The 17,327-nt window shown below is 44.6% G+C and overlaps 1 protein-coding gene and 6 non-coding genes across 10 annotated transcripts in view; all 7 read right to left on the bottom strand.

The window, feature by feature from the left end:
* LOC110299478 (uncharacterized) overlaps nt 1-11,815 on the bottom strand; it is a 78,358-nt gene extending 66,543 nt beyond the window's left edge. For 2 of the 4 annotated variants that reach the window (XR_015047939.1, XR_015047938.1), the window contains exons 1-3: nt 11,668-11,815; nt 9,032-9,176; nt 1,051-1,189 (exon numbers count right to left, since the gene is read on the bottom strand). The gene's annotated coding sequence lies outside the window, so the exon portion shown is untranslated. Of the gene's footprint in view, nt 1-1,050; nt 1,190-6,666; nt 6,815-9,031; nt 9,177-11,667 lie in introns of all 4 variants that reach the window. The other 2 variants (XR_015047940.1, XR_015047941.1) reach the window with 2 other exon arrangements.
* LOC115031605 (small nucleolar RNA SNORD116) lies at nt 3,489-3,581 on the bottom strand. The gene has a single exon (XR_003837280.1). It is a non-coding gene; the product is annotated as a small nucleolar RNA SNORD116 (small nucleolar RNA).
* Nucleotides 6,320-6,410, bottom strand: LOC115031607 (small nucleolar RNA SNORD116). Its single transcript, XR_003837282.1, has one exon. It is a non-coding gene; the product is annotated as a small nucleolar RNA SNORD116 (small nucleolar RNA).
* LOC115031604 (small nucleolar RNA SNORD116) lies at nt 8,686-8,779 on the bottom strand. The gene has a single exon (XR_003837279.1). It is a non-coding gene; the product is annotated as a small nucleolar RNA SNORD116 (small nucleolar RNA).
* Nucleotides 11,319-11,412, bottom strand: LOC147003142 (small nucleolar RNA SNORD116). The gene has a single exon (XR_015048332.1). It is a non-coding gene; the product is annotated as a small nucleolar RNA SNORD116 (small nucleolar RNA).
* Nucleotides 11,816-13,871: 2,056 nt separating the features above from the next.
* Nucleotides 13,872-13,965, bottom strand: LOC147003141 (small nucleolar RNA SNORD116). Its single transcript, XR_015048310.1, has one exon. It is a non-coding gene; the product is annotated as a small nucleolar RNA SNORD116 (small nucleolar RNA).
* Nucleotides 13,966-16,418: 2,453 nt separating this feature from the next.
* Nucleotides 16,419-16,512, bottom strand: LOC147003140 (small nucleolar RNA SNORD116). Its single transcript, XR_015048307.1, has one exon. It is a non-coding gene; the product is annotated as a small nucleolar RNA SNORD116 (small nucleolar RNA).
* Between the last annotated feature and the right edge of the window lie 815 nt (nt 16,513-17,327).

Genomic DNA, 17,327 nt, shown 5'->3' with positions numbered 1-17,327 from the left:
ATTCTAGGACAATGATTTCAGATAAAATAATCTGTCATGTTTCTATTTTCTACATTCCTGGAATAAAATAAATTTACATAAAATACTTAGCTTTAAATACTTAGTTTTGAGTAAATACTTTTCTAGAAAAAGAATGAAAAGAGTCATCGGGAGAAGATTAGTCTATTAATTAGATAGGAGGAGAAAAATACAAAGAAATACTTTTTAGTGACAAAATATAAACTGATATGTAGAAACACTATAAAGATTTTTTAAAAGATAATATTAGCCTGTTAAATAGTTTGGCCAATAAACTCATGTAGAGCATACCAATACATTATACATTTCAGGAAATTAAAATTACATTTTCTGTAAAGATAAAACATCTTTGAGAATGACTTAAAATACAACACAAAAACCTTACTATGGCAGTTTGAATGCTAATGCCCTACATAGGCTCCCTGGTTTGAATCATTAGTTTGAAATTGGTGTGAGAGGTTTAAAAGTTGTGAGCATGTTGAATGAGATATGTCATGTTAGGTGGGCACTGGGTTTCAAAGACTCATACCATTATCAGTGTTCTTTTTGTCTTTTGGTTGTACATTAAGATAGAAGATCACAAAAGTTGTTGCTGTCAAGGATAATTGTGCCATCAAAGACTCCAATCCTGTACAACAATAATTCCAATTAAATCCTTTCTTTCTTAAGCTTCCCTAGTAATGATGATTTATTACAGCAAAAATAACTAAATAAAACAGAATTTGGTAAAAGGAGTGTTGAATTTCTGTGAAGATCCAACTGGTTTTTTTTTTTTTTTTTTTGCAGGATTCTAGAATGATTTAGAACTTTGAACTTAAAAGTGGTGGAATGCTGTAAGAACTGCTATGCTAATAGGAGATTACAAGACAGTAGTGCTGAGAGAAATGTGTACTATAGAAAATGAAGCCTGAATTTTGTTGTGGATTCCAAGGTATTCTACATGTCAAAACTGTGGAAAATCTGTAAAGTAGAAATTTGGTCCACAAAGTCTTGAGCACCTTGAATTCTTGGGGAAATTCATGCATTCCTTACCTTTTAACTCACTTTTCCTCAGGCAAGGCAATAACAACAAAAAAGGGTCACTGGTAGCTCATTCAGATATCATCAACTTTTGTCCAGTGATGTGGTGATACTTTCTATGGATGGCTCATGAAGGAAAAGGAATGCATCTCTGTGAAGACAACAAAGAACATATGCAGCCACTTAGATGGCACCCATGCACATTGAGATGGATAATGTGCTTAGTATATATTTTGGAATGGTCAGAACACACTGGGGCTGTCAACACTCCTTGCCAATACCTTGGACTATGCAGTCCAGAATGAGGACTCTATTCCTCTCAGGAATTGACTGGTAACATAGCACACCCATTACTTTCAAGTGCTTGGTGAGACTTAGCCTCCTATCACTTCCTTGAAGATGAGACCAGAGCAAATCTAGAGTACAATATCCTTTAAGATGCCTATCACTTCAACTTTCTTCTCTTATATCAGCACAAAATTCTCAAAGGTTTGAAGACACTCTTAAAGCATCAAGCCAGATAAATCCACTTACATTGACACCCACACTCAGGGAAGATTGGGTATCCCAATGGAGAATCAGGTGGCAGGTCTTCCAAGTTTACCAGCACTACCAAGGCTCCATGGATATATATGTCCATTATGTGAACTGCTGCAATAGTGGTTCCAAAGCTACACAATTCTACACTATAAGCTTTTTGATGAACAAGCCATCAAAGTTCTCAATAGGTCCTGCTTACCAACAGATGAGTGGAAGAACTGGGGCTATCAAGTAACACAAGTACCCTTCTTTCTTGCTCTAAATCTGCATCCAACTCACTTGCTACCTTTCTCCCTATCTCTCTGTCTCTCTATACCTTCATGCCTCTATCTGTGTTGTGTCTCTCTGTCTCTATGTATCTCTCTGCCTCTCTCTGTCTAGGTTACTCTCTGCTACTCTCTGTCTCTCTTTTCCACTGACAGCAACATCACCATACTATATCTTCTCTGTGCCTCTGTCAGGCTTTATATTTTATAAATTGTTACTTGTGAGCAATTCATATATCATGGGAATAGCATGGATCAGGAATCATTCAATGATGTCTTCTTGAGGAGAAGACTTAGACGAACACACATGCTAAATTGGAAACATACAAGCATAACCCACTGGGGTTGATAACTCCCAGGATTTCAACCCACTTGATTCAAGCCATCTACATGACCAAAATTCAGCCTAAATTTAAAAGCCAAAGTTCTTATTGACAACGCCGATGATTGAGGGTCTCAACCTTGATTTAAATGATATCACAAGACCAATAAATCACTTTTCTCCATGCAAACCTAGACAGAACATGAACTGTGCTTTCTGGGAGAATCATAGCCAAAATATCAGAATTAAAAACAGTGACAAAAGCTGGGCGTGGTGGCGCACGCCTTTAATCCCAGCACTCGGGAGGCAGAGGCAGGCGAATTTCTGAGTTCGAGGCCAGCCTGGTCTACAAAGTGAGTTCCAGGATAGCCAGGGCTATACAGAGAAACCCTGTCTTAAAAAACCAAAAAAAAAAAAAAAGTGACAAAATATCTGAGATTCCAGCTTTGAGGATTACATCAGCCTACCAGAATGCCTACTAGGACAATGTATATGAGCACTGCTCCAAACTGTTCGAACTTTCTCATTCCCTAGAAGGACTGCAAGAATCTCAAAACTCTCTAAGTTTCATTCCAAGAAGATTAGTAACCAAAAACAACCTGATCTACCCAAGGGGAGATTCCTACCAGTGACAACACACCCACCTCAGACACATGTCTGCAATTCTCATGTTTCTACATAAGTTCAAAAAATTCCTCAGTGTCCTTGGACACATGGAAACATGTAAACCAGGGGCAGAATGACAATAGAGTTGTGTGCCATCACCTCCAATATTTCACTCCTTTGATGTTTCCAAGCTCATGTAGCAGGATTCATTCAGTGTACCAGCCCAAAGGGTTTTCTAGTTCAGGACAGGAGCTGACAACAGTCACAAAGTTGCTGTATCATACTACTACATTAGGCCCCATTCACCATGCTGCCTGCACTTCATTGTCTCTGTGAGTAACAAAACACAGTTGAAGTTCATATTAAGACAGAAGGTAAGTTTCCTAAACTTGCTTCTTGACATTCCACACTGCAGAGACAAGATTGTGTGCCACTGCTCTTCCCACTCTACAACACAGTTTAGTTGGATGAGGCTACACTCCTGGCCCCTAGGAGATTTCCTACCCAGACTTTGCCAAATATTTTCTCAAAAATATAGGGAGGCTGTCAATAGACCTAAAGGGACTCCCAAGACCATGGCCATTGATACTGGCAAAGTAGACAAATTATAGGCCCTTCATCATGGATTCTATCTACATCTCAAGGAAATCAAGGGTAATGGAGTATTGGTCCAGCCTGTGTCTGATGACCACAGTACAAGGGTGATATTTGGTGCTGGACCTCAGTCACGATAACTGTGGCAGTACTGAGTAGTCCCTCATTTTGTTCAGCTTTCCAAGGATTGTTTGTTTGCGAATCATCATCAATCTATCACAAAGGAGTGCCTTGTACATAGAGGATTAGGATATTCAAGAGTGCTCAAGTTTGGTAAGAACAGGGAAATGCAAGATATTCCCCATCATTACCAGAGAATAAAGAGAATAAGCACTAGTCAGAGGAGAAACTAGAGGCACTAAGCCTGCTACAGGTCCAAAAGTGTTATGTGTGAAGGACAGCAGATTCTCACTGATCCATAATGCCATGTGCACTATAAATTCTTGGGGAATTTCATATATTTCTTACTTTTAACTCACTTTTCCCCAGGCAAGGCAGCAACAACAAAAGTGGTCACTGGTGGCTCATTAAGATGATGCCCCTCAACAGAGGAATGGATACAGAAAATGTGGTACATTTACACAATGGAGTACTACTCAGCTATTAAAAAGAATGAATTTATAAAATTCCTAGGCAAATGGATGGACCTGGAGGGCATCATCCTGAGTGAGGTAACACAATCACAAAGGAACTCACACAATGTGTACTCACTGATAAGTGGATATTAGCCCAGAAATTTAGAATACCCAAGATATAAGATACAACTTGCAAAACACATGCAACTCAAGAAGAATGAAGACCAAAGTGTGGATACTTTGCCCTGTCCTAGAATTGGGAACAATACACCCATGGAAGTAGTTACAGAGACAAAGTTTGGAGATGTGACGAAAGGATGGACCATCTAGAGACTGCCATATCCGTGGATCCATCCCATAATCAGCTTCCAAATGCTGACACCATTGCATACACTAGCAAGATTTTGCTGAAAGGACCGAGATAGAGCTGTCTCTTGTGCGACTTTGCCAGGGACTAGCAAACATAGAAGTGGATGCTCACAGTCAGCTATTGGATGGATCACAGGGCCCCCAATGGAGGAGCTAGATAAAGTACCCAAGGAGCTAAAGAGATCTGCAATACTATAGGTGGAACAACAATATGAACTAACCAGTACCTGCCCCCTGCCCCAGAGCTCATGTCTCTAGCTGCATATGAATTAGAAGATGGCCTAGTCAGCCATCAGTGGAAAGAGAGGCAAAAAAAAAAAAAAAAAAAAAAAAAAAAAAAAAAAAAAGATGTCATCAAACTTCCTCCAATGATGTGGGCACACTTTATCTGGATGTCACTCACGGCCCATGTAGGACAAGGAATGTGTCTCTGTAAAGACAACAAAGAGCACATTCAGCCATTTAGCTGCGACCCTATCAAACAGAGATGAACAATGTGCTTAGTGTGCTCTCTGTCTGTCCCTGTCTGTCCCTGTCTGTCTCTGTCTGTCTCTGTCTCTGTCTGTCTCTGTCTGTCTCTGTCTGTCTCTGTCTGTCTCTGTCTCTGTCTCTGTCTCTGTCTCTGTCTCTGTCTCTGTCTCTGTCTCTCTCTCTCTCTCTCTCTCTCTCTCTCTTTCTCTCTCTTGCTCTGAGTCACCTCCTTGACTGTAGCATCTTGTCCCTACTTCTGTCCATCGTTCCAGTGCTCTTTTTGTCAGTTGTGAACACATCCTCTCATGAGAATGCCATTGGTCATTCACCCTGCATTGATATTTTCTTGCAAAAAAGACTTCTCAGGCCATACCCATCAGATGCACACACAAAGGCAAATCCCATTGTGCTAAAATATTACAAGTCATGATCCAACAAGACTCAAGGCATCTTAGTGCATCAAATTCAGCCTACATCCAAGGACTCAGTTTCTGTTAAAAATGCTAATAAGCATGAGTCTCAAGCTGGATTTGCAAAACATCATGTGACCCATTGAAGACTCCTTCTAATGCACATTTAGCAAATAGTCTTCCTAGAAGAGTCACATCAAAATCTCAGAAATCAAAGAAAAAGAGTCCCATGACAAATTAGTCTGAAATTTTGAGAGACTCTCAGCCAGATAGTTATGCTAAGGCTGTGGATATAAGAAAAGCTCCAGGACATGTACTTTGAACTTGTCTAGGAGGCTTCCAAGAATGTCCAAACATATCAAGGGATATCCTAACAACAACATCCAAAGCAACGACATCTACCCAAAGGGAAATTCCTACAAAAGTTCCATCTACACATCTATCTCAGACACAGGTCTGGAAATCTCATGATTCCTCTGACTCCACCAAAGTGCCATGAGTTTGGGGACACAGAAAAGTATATAAATGTGGGGGAAACTGACCTGAGAGGTGACTGCCATGACCTCCAATGTGAAGTTCCTGCTTTATTTCCAAACCACTTGCCTGTCAATCTTTCAGGATTCCAGGGACAAAAAGGCTTTCTGTTTACCACCTGAACAGACCACAGTCACACAATCCCAGTTACATGATACTACGTCAGGCTACATTCCACGTACAGCCTTTGCCCCACTGTATCTCAGTAGAAGAACACAACAGGGTTACCACTGAAGGCAGTGCTTCTGAGAAACCTGAATCCACTGGAAAGCATTCCTAGTGCAAAGCCAAGCATTGGGGCCATGCCACTCCTACTTCTGCATCACATTCTAATCTGCATTATGGCTGGGTGCCTCTCCTTGGACCGAGCACAACTATATACAGAGTATCTGTGAAGCATCTACACGACAAAAAAGGAGCAAAAAAACAGAGCCTAAGTGGCTACTGTACCCTATGCCAAGGTTTCAGGCAGAGGAGGCCAAGCACAGACTAGTATCTAAAGATTCTGTCTATAGGCCGAGAAAGGCATGGACAATGGAGAGGATGGACAGCCTGGTTCTGATGCATATAGGACCTGGGAGACCCAAGGAGCTTGACCTCAGTCCCAATGAGTGGTGGTACTGAGTTTTCACTGATTATGTTCATCTTTTTAAAGGAATGTTTGACAGGGAATCATCATACATGCAAGGACACTGGAATGCAATGCACAAAGTAAAGTAGGGTAATCTGGAGTGCTTGAATTCTGGGGAAAGCAAGGAACTGCAAGAAATTACCCATCCATTAAGAAGAAAAATTGGGCAAAAGTTACAAATATGAGAGCACCCAGAGTCACTAAGCCTGCTAGAAGTGCCGAAGGGTATGGACACACAGATGTCATTTATTTCCTGATCCACCAAGACCTAGGCACCTTGAATTCATGTAGCAATTACCACGTTCCTTACATTTTACCTAAGGTGACTGCTGGCAAAGCGGCAACACCACATCACTTTAGCTGGAGGCTCAGTTGGAAAACTTAAACACTCAGCCAAAGTTGTGGAGTCCTTTTCTCTGCATGTTGAGTATGGCCCAAGCTGGAAAGGGATTGCGACCCTGTGAAGACAGCATAGAGTACAAGCCACCATTACAGTGGGACACATGGAAAACTGGATGGATGACAGGCTTGCAGTGTACTATGGGCTTGTCAGATTTCACAGGCTCCCTCAAAAATGGTTCCTGCCCTTGCCAATCACTTCACACTGCCTTTCCAGATCTCACTTGCTTTTAATCTCAGGCCATAGCAGTGAACAATCTAGGCCCTTGGGCATCAAGTGCTTGCTGGGTCCTCACATCCCTCTAAGGCCTTGGGGATGATATGTGAGCAGATCTACCCGTAAAGAACACTTTCTAGGAGGCACAGGCCATCATCTTCTTCTACAAAAATACTGGAAAAATTCTCAATGGATTGATGGCAATTCTCAAAGACTCGACCCCACCCAAAAAAAATACCAAAAACAATAACAAGAGCAATCACTGGTCTCCTCAGCTATGCTGAGGAAAAATGATGAGGCAATTCTGGATAAGTTAACAAACAAAAATGGGCCTCCATGAATATCGAAGCCAACTACTTTTGAGCCTTCCATCATGACACCAATCTCACTCTGATCAATAGTCCCGGATCTTAACATGACGCACAATAAATTCCTCTGAAGTTTGGCTGTTATGAAGACTTCCTCCTATCTCAAGAAACTGCTTTTTTGGCAATCCATCCTCTGTTGATATCTTCCTGTGAAAACTTCTCAGATCATACTGTACAGCTTCCCACACTAAAGCTCAAAAATCCCATTGTGCTGAACTATCCCAGGCAAGGACACCACGTGACTCATGTCATCTTAGTGTATCAAATTCACTCTGCATCCAAGACTCATTTTCTCCTTGATATTTCCAATGAGCATGTGTCTAGGGTGGATTTGCAAAACACAATGTGTCCTATTAAACCTCCTTCCTATGCACATTAGAAACTTGTCTTTCCTGAAAAGTCACGCCCAAACGTCAATAAAAAAAAAAAAAAAGGTCCCATGACAACTTGGTCTCTAATTTAGAGGGTCTCTCACAAAGATGTTTCTCGTCCTGCTGTGGATGCAAAAACTGTTCCTAGACTTTCCCTTTGACCTTGCCAAGGAGGCTGACAAGAAAGTCCAAACATTCCAAGGATATCCCTTCAACAACTTCCAAAGCAACAGCACCTACACAAGAGGAGATTCCTACAAATGTTCTTTCAAAAAACCTATTGAGACACAGGTCTGCAAGTCTCATGATCCACTGAGTCCATCAAAGTGATATCAGTCCTGGTACACAAGTAAGTGTTTAAATGTGGTGCAAACTGACCAGTGAGGTGCAAGTCATCAACCCCAGTGCTTAGTACCTTATCTATTTCCAAGCCAATTGCCCAGGAATTTACAAGCTGCCAGGGACACAGAGACCTCTGTTTACCACCTGAACAGACCAATGTCACACAGGTTCCATTACATGCTACTGTGTCAAGCTACACTCTACCTGCAGACTGCATTCTATTGACTCTCTAAAGCAATGCAACAGGGTTAAAATTCATATCAGTGCTTCTGAGAAGGCTGAATCCATTGCCAGATATTACCATGTGAAGATCCTAGCTTTGGTGCCACTGCCACTGCTACTTTTGCCTCACAGTCTACTTTCCACAATGGCTTGGGCCCTATCCTTGGACCTAGAACGACTCCCTACTGAGTATCTGCCAAGCATCTCCTCAACAGCAAAGTGAGCATGCCACCTGAGCTTTAGGAGCTGCTGTGTCCTACGCCATGCTTTTTGGCAGAGTAGGGCAAGCACACCTGTCTCTGCAGACTCTGGCTAGAGCCCGAAGATGTCAAGAACAATGGAGTGGATGGGCAGCTTGTGCCTGACGCCCATAGCACCTGGGAGACCCAAGATGCTGGACCCAAGATGCTGGACCTCAGTCCCGATGAGAGTGGTGGTACAGAATTTTCACTCATTTTGTTCAGCTTTTCCAAGGAATGTTTGACTGGGAATCATCATAGATCGAAGCACATTGGAGTGCATTGCACAAAGTGGTTCCTGTACTCTGGAGTTCTCTGGCTTTGGGAAGAGCAAGGGACTGAAGACATTGCGATTTAATGCCAGGGGACAATTGGCCGAAGCTCCAAACCTTGGAGAAATCAAAGGCCCTAAGAATGCTCCATATCCCGAAGGGACTAGATATACAAATGGCAGCAGTTCCCTGCTCCTACAAGACCAGGGCACCTGAATTCAATAAGCAATTCCCATGTTCCTTACCTTTTAAATCAGGTGACCTAGCACAAGTCAGTAACACCACAACAGTTTGCTGGAGACTCAGTTGGAAGACATCAATACTCAGCCAAAGTTGTGGAGCCATTTCCTCTGCATGTAACCCATGGACCATGATAAAGGGAATGCAACCCTGAGAAGACAGCACAGAGAACACACCACCATTACAGTGGGACCCATGCAAAACCAGATGGATTATGGGTTTACCATGTACTATGGGCTTGTCATACCTCATAGGCACCCTCAACACTCCTGCTCTTTCCAACCTCTTCACACTGCCCTTCCAGATCTCCCTTGCTTTTACTCTCAGGCCTTGGATGTGAACATGCCATGCCCTTTGCTCTCAGTGCTTGTTGGGTCCTCAGCTCACTCTAAGAACTTAAGGATGATATGTGAGCTGCAATACAGCTACTCAACACTTTCCCTTAAGTCCAGGCCATCAACTATCTCCACCAGTGTCCTGAGAATGTTTTCAAGGGAATGAGAGCACCTCTACAAGCATCAAGTCCTCAAGAGCCAATAGGAAAGCTAATCACTGGTCCACTTGGCTATGCTGAGGCACAATGAGGAGGCAGCTCTGAATAAGTTCTCCAGAAAAAATGGGCCTCAATGGATATCTAAGCTAACTTCTTTTGATCCTTCCATTATGGCTCCAGTCCTTCTCTGATCAATACATCTGGGTCTTTGCATGAGGCAAAGTCAAACTCCTCTGAGGCTTCAAAATTCCAGCTCATGGGTAGCAAGCTTAATTGGGCCCAGCAGAAAAACACTTCTCTCTTCCTCTCTCTCTCTCTCTCTCTCTCTCTCTCTCTCTCTCTCTCTCTCTCTCTCTCTCTCTCTCTCTCTCTCTCTATCTCGCTCTCTCGCTCTCTCTCTCTCTCTCTCTCTCTCTCTCTCTCTCTCTCTCTCTCTTTCTCTTTCTCTCTCTCTCTCTCTCTCTCCCTTCTCTCAGTCTTTTACCCCTTGACTTTTCCTTGCCCATGGAAGGTAGTACCTATTTCTGTCCACCTGTCCAGTGCTCATTTTTTCTTTTGTGAAGACTTCCTCCTATCTCAAGAGATTGCTTTTGGCCATCCACCCTGCATTGATCTCTTCCTGGGAAAACTTCTCACACCATCCTGTACAGCTTCCCACACTGAAGCTCAAAAATCCCATTGTGCTGAACTATCCCAGGCCAGGATACCACGTGAATGGAATCATCTTAGTGTATCAAATTCACTCTGCATCCAAGAACTCATTTTCTCCTTGACATTTCCCGTGAGCATGGGTCTAGGGTGGATTTGCAAAACACCATGTGCCCCATTGAAACCTCCTTCCTATGCACATTAGCAACTTGTCTTTCCAGAAGGTCATGCCCAAAAGTCGAAAAGAAAGGTCCCATGACACCTTGGTCTCTAATTTAGAGGGTCTCTCATCAAGACGTTTCTCCTAAGGCTATGGATGCAAGAACTGTTCCTAGACTTTCCCTTTGACCTTGCCAAGGAGGCTGCCAAGTATGTCCAAACATTCCAAGGATATCCCTTCAACAACTTCCAAAGCAACAGCACCTACCCAAGAGGAGATTCCTACAAATGTTCTTTAAAAAAACCTATTGAGACACAGGTCTGCAAGTCTCGTGCTTCCACCGAGTCCATCAAAGTGCTATCAGTCCTGGTACACAGGTAAGTGTTTAAATGTGGTGCAATTTGACCAGTGAGTTGCCTGTCACCACCTCCATTGCTTAGCTCCTTCTCTATTTCCAAGGCAATTGCCCGAGAATCTTACAAGCTGCCAGGGACACAGAGGCTTCTGTTCACCACCTGAACAGACCACAGTCACATTGTCTCAGTTACCTGCTACTGGGTCAAGCTACAATCTACCTGCAGCCTGAAATCTATTGACTCTCTAAAGCAATGCAACAGGGTTAAAATTCATATCAGTGCTTCTGAGAAGGCTGAATCCACTGCCAGATATTACCATGTGAAGAGTCAAACTTTGGTGCCACTGCCACTGCTAATTTTGCCTCACAGTCAACTTTCCACAATGGCTTGGGCCCTATCCTTGGACCTAGCACGACTCTCTACTGAGAATCTGCCAAGCATCTCCTCAACAGCAAAGTGAGCATGCCACCTGAGCTTTAGGAGCTGCTGTGTCCTACGCCATGCTTTTTCGGAGAGTGGGGCAAGCACACACCTGTCTCTGCAGACTCTGGCTAGAGCCCGAAGAAGTCAAGAACAATGGAGTGGATGGGCAGCCTGTGCCTGACGCCCATAGCACCTGGGAGACCCAAGATGCTGGACCTCAGTCCCGATGAGAGTGGCAGTACAGAATTTTCACTCATTTTGTTCAGCTTTTCCAAGGAATGTTTGACTGGGAATCATCATAGATCCAAGCACATTGGAGTACATTGCACAAAGTGGTTCCCGTACTCTGGAATGCTCTGGCTTTGGGGAGAGCAAGGGACTGCAAGACATTGCCCATACACTGCCAGGGGACAATGGGCCGAAGCTCCAAACCTGGGAGAAACCAGAGGCCCTAAGCATGGTCCATATCCCGAAGGGACTGGATGTACAGATGGCAGCAGTTCCCTGCTCCTCCAAGACCAGGACACCTAGAATACATGCAGCAATTCCCATGTTCCTTACCTTTTAACTCAGGTGACCTAGGGCAAGTCAGCCAAACCACAACTCTTCGCTGGAGACTCAGTTGGAAGACATCAACACTCAGCCAAAGTTGTGGGGCCATTTCCTCTGTATGTTGCCAATGGACCATGATGGAAAGGGAATGCAACCCTGTGAAGACAGCACAGAGAACATGCTACCATTACAGTGGGACCCATGCAAAACCAGATGGATTATGGGCTTACCATGTACTATGGGCTTGTCATAGCTCACAGGCACCCTCAACACTCCTGCTCTTACCAACCTCTTCACACTGCCCTTCCAGATCTCCCTTGCTTTTACTCTCAGGCCTTGGATGTGAACATGCCATGCCCTTGGCTCTCAGTGCTTGCTGGGTCCTCAGCTCACTCTAAGGACTTAAGGATGATATGTGAGCTGAAATACATCTGCTCAACACTTTCCCTTAAGTCCAGGCCATCAACTACCTCCTCCAGTGTCCTGAGAATGTTTTCAAGGGAATGAGAGCACCTCTACAAGCATCAATTCCTCAAGAGCCAATAGGAAAGCCAATCACTGGTACACTTTGCTATGCTGAGGCACAATGAGGAGGCAGCTCTGAATAAGTTCTCCAGAAAAAATGGGCCTCAATGGATATCTAAGCTAACTACTTTTGATCCTTCCATTATGGCTCCATCCTTCTCTGATCAATACACCTGGGTCTTTGCATGAGGCAAAGTCAAACTCCTCTGAGCCTTCAAAATTCCAGCTCATGTGTAGCAAGCTTAATTGGGCCCAGCAGAAAAACACTTCTCTCTCTCTCTCTCTCTCTCTCTCTCTCTCTCTCTCTCTCTCTCTCTCTCTCTCTCTCTCTCTCTCTCTCTCTCTCTCTCTCGCTCCCTTCTCTCAGTCTTTTACCCCGAGACTTTTCCTTGCCCATGGAAGGTAGTACCTATTTCTGTCCACCTGTCCAGTGCTCATTTTTTCTTTTGTGAAGACTTCCTCCTATCTCAAGAGATTGCTTTTGGCCATCCACCCTGCATTGATCTCTTCCTGGGAAAACTTTTCACACCATCCTGTACAGCTTCCCACACTGAAGCTCAAAAATCCCATTGTGCTGAACTATCCCAGTCCAGGATACCACGAGAATGAAGTCATCTTAGTGTATCAAATTCACTCTGCATCCAAGAACTCATTTTCTCCTTGACATTTCCCATGAGCATCGGTCTAGGGTGGAATTGCAAAATACCATGTGCCCCATTGAAACCTCCTTCTTATGCACATTAGCAACTTGCCTTTCCAGAAGGTCATGCCCAAAATTCAAAAGGAAAGGTCCAATGACACCTTGGTCTCTAATTTAGAGGGTCTCTCACCAAGATGTTTCTCCTAAGGCTGTGGATGCAAGAACTGTTCTTAGACTTTCCCTTTGATCTTACCAAGGAAGCTGCCAAGAATGTCCAAACATTCCAAGGATATCCCTTCAACATCTTCCGAAGCAACAGACCTACCCAAGAGGAGATTCCTACATATGTTCTTTCAAAAAACCTATTGAGACACAGATCTGCAAGTCTCATGCTTCCACTGGTCCATCAAAGTGCTATCAATCCTTTTACACAGGTCAGTGTGTAAATGTGGTGTAGTCTAACTTTTGAGGTGCCTGTCATCACTTCTAATGCTTAGCTCCTTCTCTACTTCCAAGGCAATTGCCTGAGAAACTTACAAGCCACCAGAGACACAGAGGCTTCTGTTCACTACCTGAACAGATGACAGTCACATTTTCTCAGTTACAAACTACTGGGTCAAGCAAAAATCTACCTGCAGCCTGCATTCTATTGATTCTCTAAAGCAATGCAACAGGGTTAAAATTCATATCAGTGCTTCTGAGCAGGCTGAATCCACTGCCAGATATTACCATGTGAAGAGCCAACCTTTGGTGCCACTGCCACTGCTACTTTTGCCTCACAGTCTACTTTCCACAATGGCTTGGGCCCTATCCTTGGACCTAGCACGACTCCCTACTGAGAATCTGCCATGCATCTCCTCAACAGCAAAGTGAGCATGCCACCTGAGCCTTAGGAGCTGCTGTGTCCTACGCCATGCTTTTTGGCAGAGTAGGGCAAGCACACACCTGTCTCTGCAGACTCTGGCTAGAGGCCAAAGAAGTCAAGAACAATGGAGAGTATGGGCAGCCGGTGCCTGACGCCCATAGCACCTGGGAGACCCAAGATGCTGGACCTCAGTCCCGATGAGAGAGGCGGTACAGAATTTTCACTCATTTTGTTCAGCTTTTCCAAGGAATGTTTGACTGGGAATCATCATAGATCCAAGCACATTGGAGTGCATTGCACAAAGTGGTTCTGGTACTCTGGAATGCTCTGGCTTTGGTGAGAGCAAGGGACTGCAAGACATTGCCCATACACTGCCAGGGGACAATGGGCCGAAGCTCCAAACCTGGGAGAAACCAGAGGCCCTAAGCATGCTCCATATCCCGAAGGGACTGGACGTACAGATGGCAGCAGTTCCCTGCTCCTCCAAGACCAGGACACCTTGAATACATGCAGCAATTCCCATGTTCCTTACCTTTTAACTCAGGTGAACTAGGGCAAGTCAGCCACACCACAACTCTTTGCTGGAGACTCAGTTGGAAGACATCAACACTCAGCCAAAGTTGTGGGGCCATTTCCTCTGTATGTTGCCCATGGACCATGCTAGAAAGGGAATGCAACCCTGTGAAGACAGCACAGAGAACATGCTACCATTACAGTGGGACCCATGCAAAACCAGATGGATTATGGGCTTACCATGTACTATGGGCTTGTCATAGCTCACAGGCACCCTCAACACTCCTGCTCTTACCAATCTCTTCACACTGCCCTTTCAGATCTCCCTTGCTTTTACTCTCAGGCCTTGGATGTGAACATGCCATGCCCTTGGCTCTCAGTGCTTGCTGGGTCCTCAGCTCACTCTAAGGACTTAAGGATGATATGTGAGCTGAAATACATCTGCTCAACACTTTCCCTTAAGTCCAGACCATCAACTACCTCCACCAGTTTCCTGAGAATATTCTCAAGGGAATGAGATCATCTCTTCAAGCATCCAGTCCGAAAGAGCTAATAACAAGGCCAATCATTTGTCCACTTGGCTGTGCTGAGGAACAATGAGTATGCAGCTCTGAATAAGTTCTCCAGCAAAATTGGGCCTCAATGTATATCTAACCCACTAATTTTGATCCTTCCATCATAGCTCCAGTCCTTCTCTGATCAATACATCTGGGTCTTTGCATGAGGCATAGACAAACTCTTCTGAGGCTTCACAATTCCAGCTCCTGTGTTGCAAGCTTATTTGGGCCCAGCAGAATAACACTTCTCTCTCTCTCTCTCTCTCTCTCTCTCTCTCTCTCTCTCTCTCTCTCTCTCTCTCTCTCTCTCTCTCTCTCTCTCTCTCTCCATCTCTCAGTCTTTTACCCGTAGACTTTTCCTTGCACATGGAAGCTAGTACCTATTTCTGTCCACCTGTCAAGTGCTCACTTTGTCTTTGTGAAGAGTTCCTCCTATCTCAAGAGATTGCTTTTGGCCATCCACCCTGCATTGATCTCTTCCTGGGAAAACTTCTCACACCATCCTGCACAGCTTCCCACACTGAAGCTCAAAAATCCCATTGTGCTGAACTATCCCAGGCCAGGATACCACGAGAATGGAATCATCTTAGTGTATCAAATTCACTCTGCATCCAAGAACTCATTTTCTCCTTGACATTTCCCGTGAGCATGGGTCTAGGGTGGATTTGCAAAACACCATGTGCCCCATTGCATCCACCTTCCTATGCACATTAGCAACTTGTCTTTCCAGAAGGTCATGCCCAAAAGTAGAAAAGAAAGGTCCCATGACACCTTGGTCTCTAATTTAGAGGGTCTCTCATCAAGATGTTTCTCCTAAGGCTGTGGATGCAAGAACTGTTCCTAGACTTTCCCTTTGACCTTGCCAAGGAGGCTGCCAAGAATGTCCAAACATTCCAAGGATATCCCTTCAACAACTTCCAAAGCAACAGCACCTACCCAAGAGGAGATTCCTACAAATGTTCTTTCAAAAAACCTATTGAGACACAGGTCTGCAAGTCTCGTGCTTCCACCGAGTCCATCAAAGTGCTATCAGTCCTGGTACACGGGTAAGTGTTTAAATGTGGTGCAATCTGACCAGTGAGGTGCCTGTCACCACCTCCATTGCTTAGCTCCTTCTTTATTTCCAAGGCAATTGCCTGTGAAGCTTACAAGCCTCCAGGTAAACAGAGGCTTCTGTTCACCACCTGAACAGACCATATTCACATTGTCTCAGTTACCTGCTACTGGGTCAAGCTACAATCTACCTGCAGCCTGAAATCTATTGACTCTCTAAAGCAATGCAACAGGGTTAAAATTCATATCAGGGCTTCTGAGAAGCCTGAATCCACTGCCAGATATTACCATGTGAAGAACCAAACTTTGGTGCCACTGCCACTGCTACTTTTGCCTCACAGTCTACTTTCCACAATGGCTTGGGCCCTATCCTTCGACCTAGCACGACTCCCTACTGAGTATCTGCCAAGCATCTCCTCAACAGCAAAGTGAGCATGCCACCTGAGCTTTAGGAGCTGCTGTGTCCTTCGCCATGCTTTTTGGCAGAGTAGGGCAAGCACACACCTGTCTCTGCAGACTCTGGCTAGAGCCCGAAGAAGTCAAGAACAATGGAGTGGATGGGCAGCCTGTGCCTGACGCCCATAGCACCTGGGAGACCCAAGATGCTGGACCTCAGTCCCGATGAGAGTGGCGGTACAGAATTTTCACTCATTTTGTTCAGCTTTTCCAAGGAATGTTTGACTGGGAATCATCATAGATCCAAGCACATTGGAGTGCATTGCACAAAGTGGTTCCGGTACTCTGGAATGCTCTGGCTTTGGTGAGAGCAAGGGACTGCAAGACATTGCCCATACACTGCCAGGGGACAATGGGCCGAAGTTCTAAACCTGGGAGAAACCAGAGGCCCTAAGCATGGTCCATATCCCGAAGGGACTGGACATACAGATGGCAGCAGTTCCCTGCTCCTCCAAGACCAGGACACCTAGAAAACATGCAGCAATTCCCATGTTCCTTACCTTTTAACTCAGGTGACCTAGGGCAAGTCAGCCACACCACAACAGTTCGCTGGAGACTCAGTTGGAAGACATCAACACTCAGCCAAAGTTGTGGGGCCATTTCCTCTGTATGTTGCCCATGGACCATGCTGGAAAGGGAATGCAACCCTGTGAAGACAGCACAGAGAACATGCTACCATTACAGTGGGACCCATGCAAAACCAGATGGATTATGGGCTTACCATGTAATATGGGCTTGTCATAGCTCACAGGCACCCTCAACACTCCTGCTCTTAACAACCTCTTCACACTGCCCTTCCAGATCTCCCTTGCTTTTACTCTCAGGCCTTGGATGTGAACATGCCATGCCCTTGGCTCTCAGTGCTTGCTGGGTCCTCAGCTCACTCTAAGGACTTAAGGATGATATGTGAGCTGAAATACAGCTACTCAACACTTTTCCTAAAGTCCAGGCCATCAACTACCTCCACCAGTGTCCTGATTATGTTCCCAAGGGAATGAGAGCATCTCTCCAAGCATCCAGTCCGAAACAGCTAATAACAAGGCCAATCACTGGTCCACTT

This window comes from Mus caroli, unplaced genomic scaffold, assembly GCF_978045245.1.
Source record: "Mus caroli unplaced genomic scaffold, Mus_caroli_1 scaffold_8, whole genome shotgun sequence".
In the NCBI taxonomy this organism is placed as follows: Eukaryota; Metazoa; Chordata; class Mammalia; order Rodentia; family Muridae; genus Mus; species Mus caroli.
Note: the sequence above shows the minus strand (reverse complement) of the source record. Positions and strands in the feature narration are given on the sequence as shown.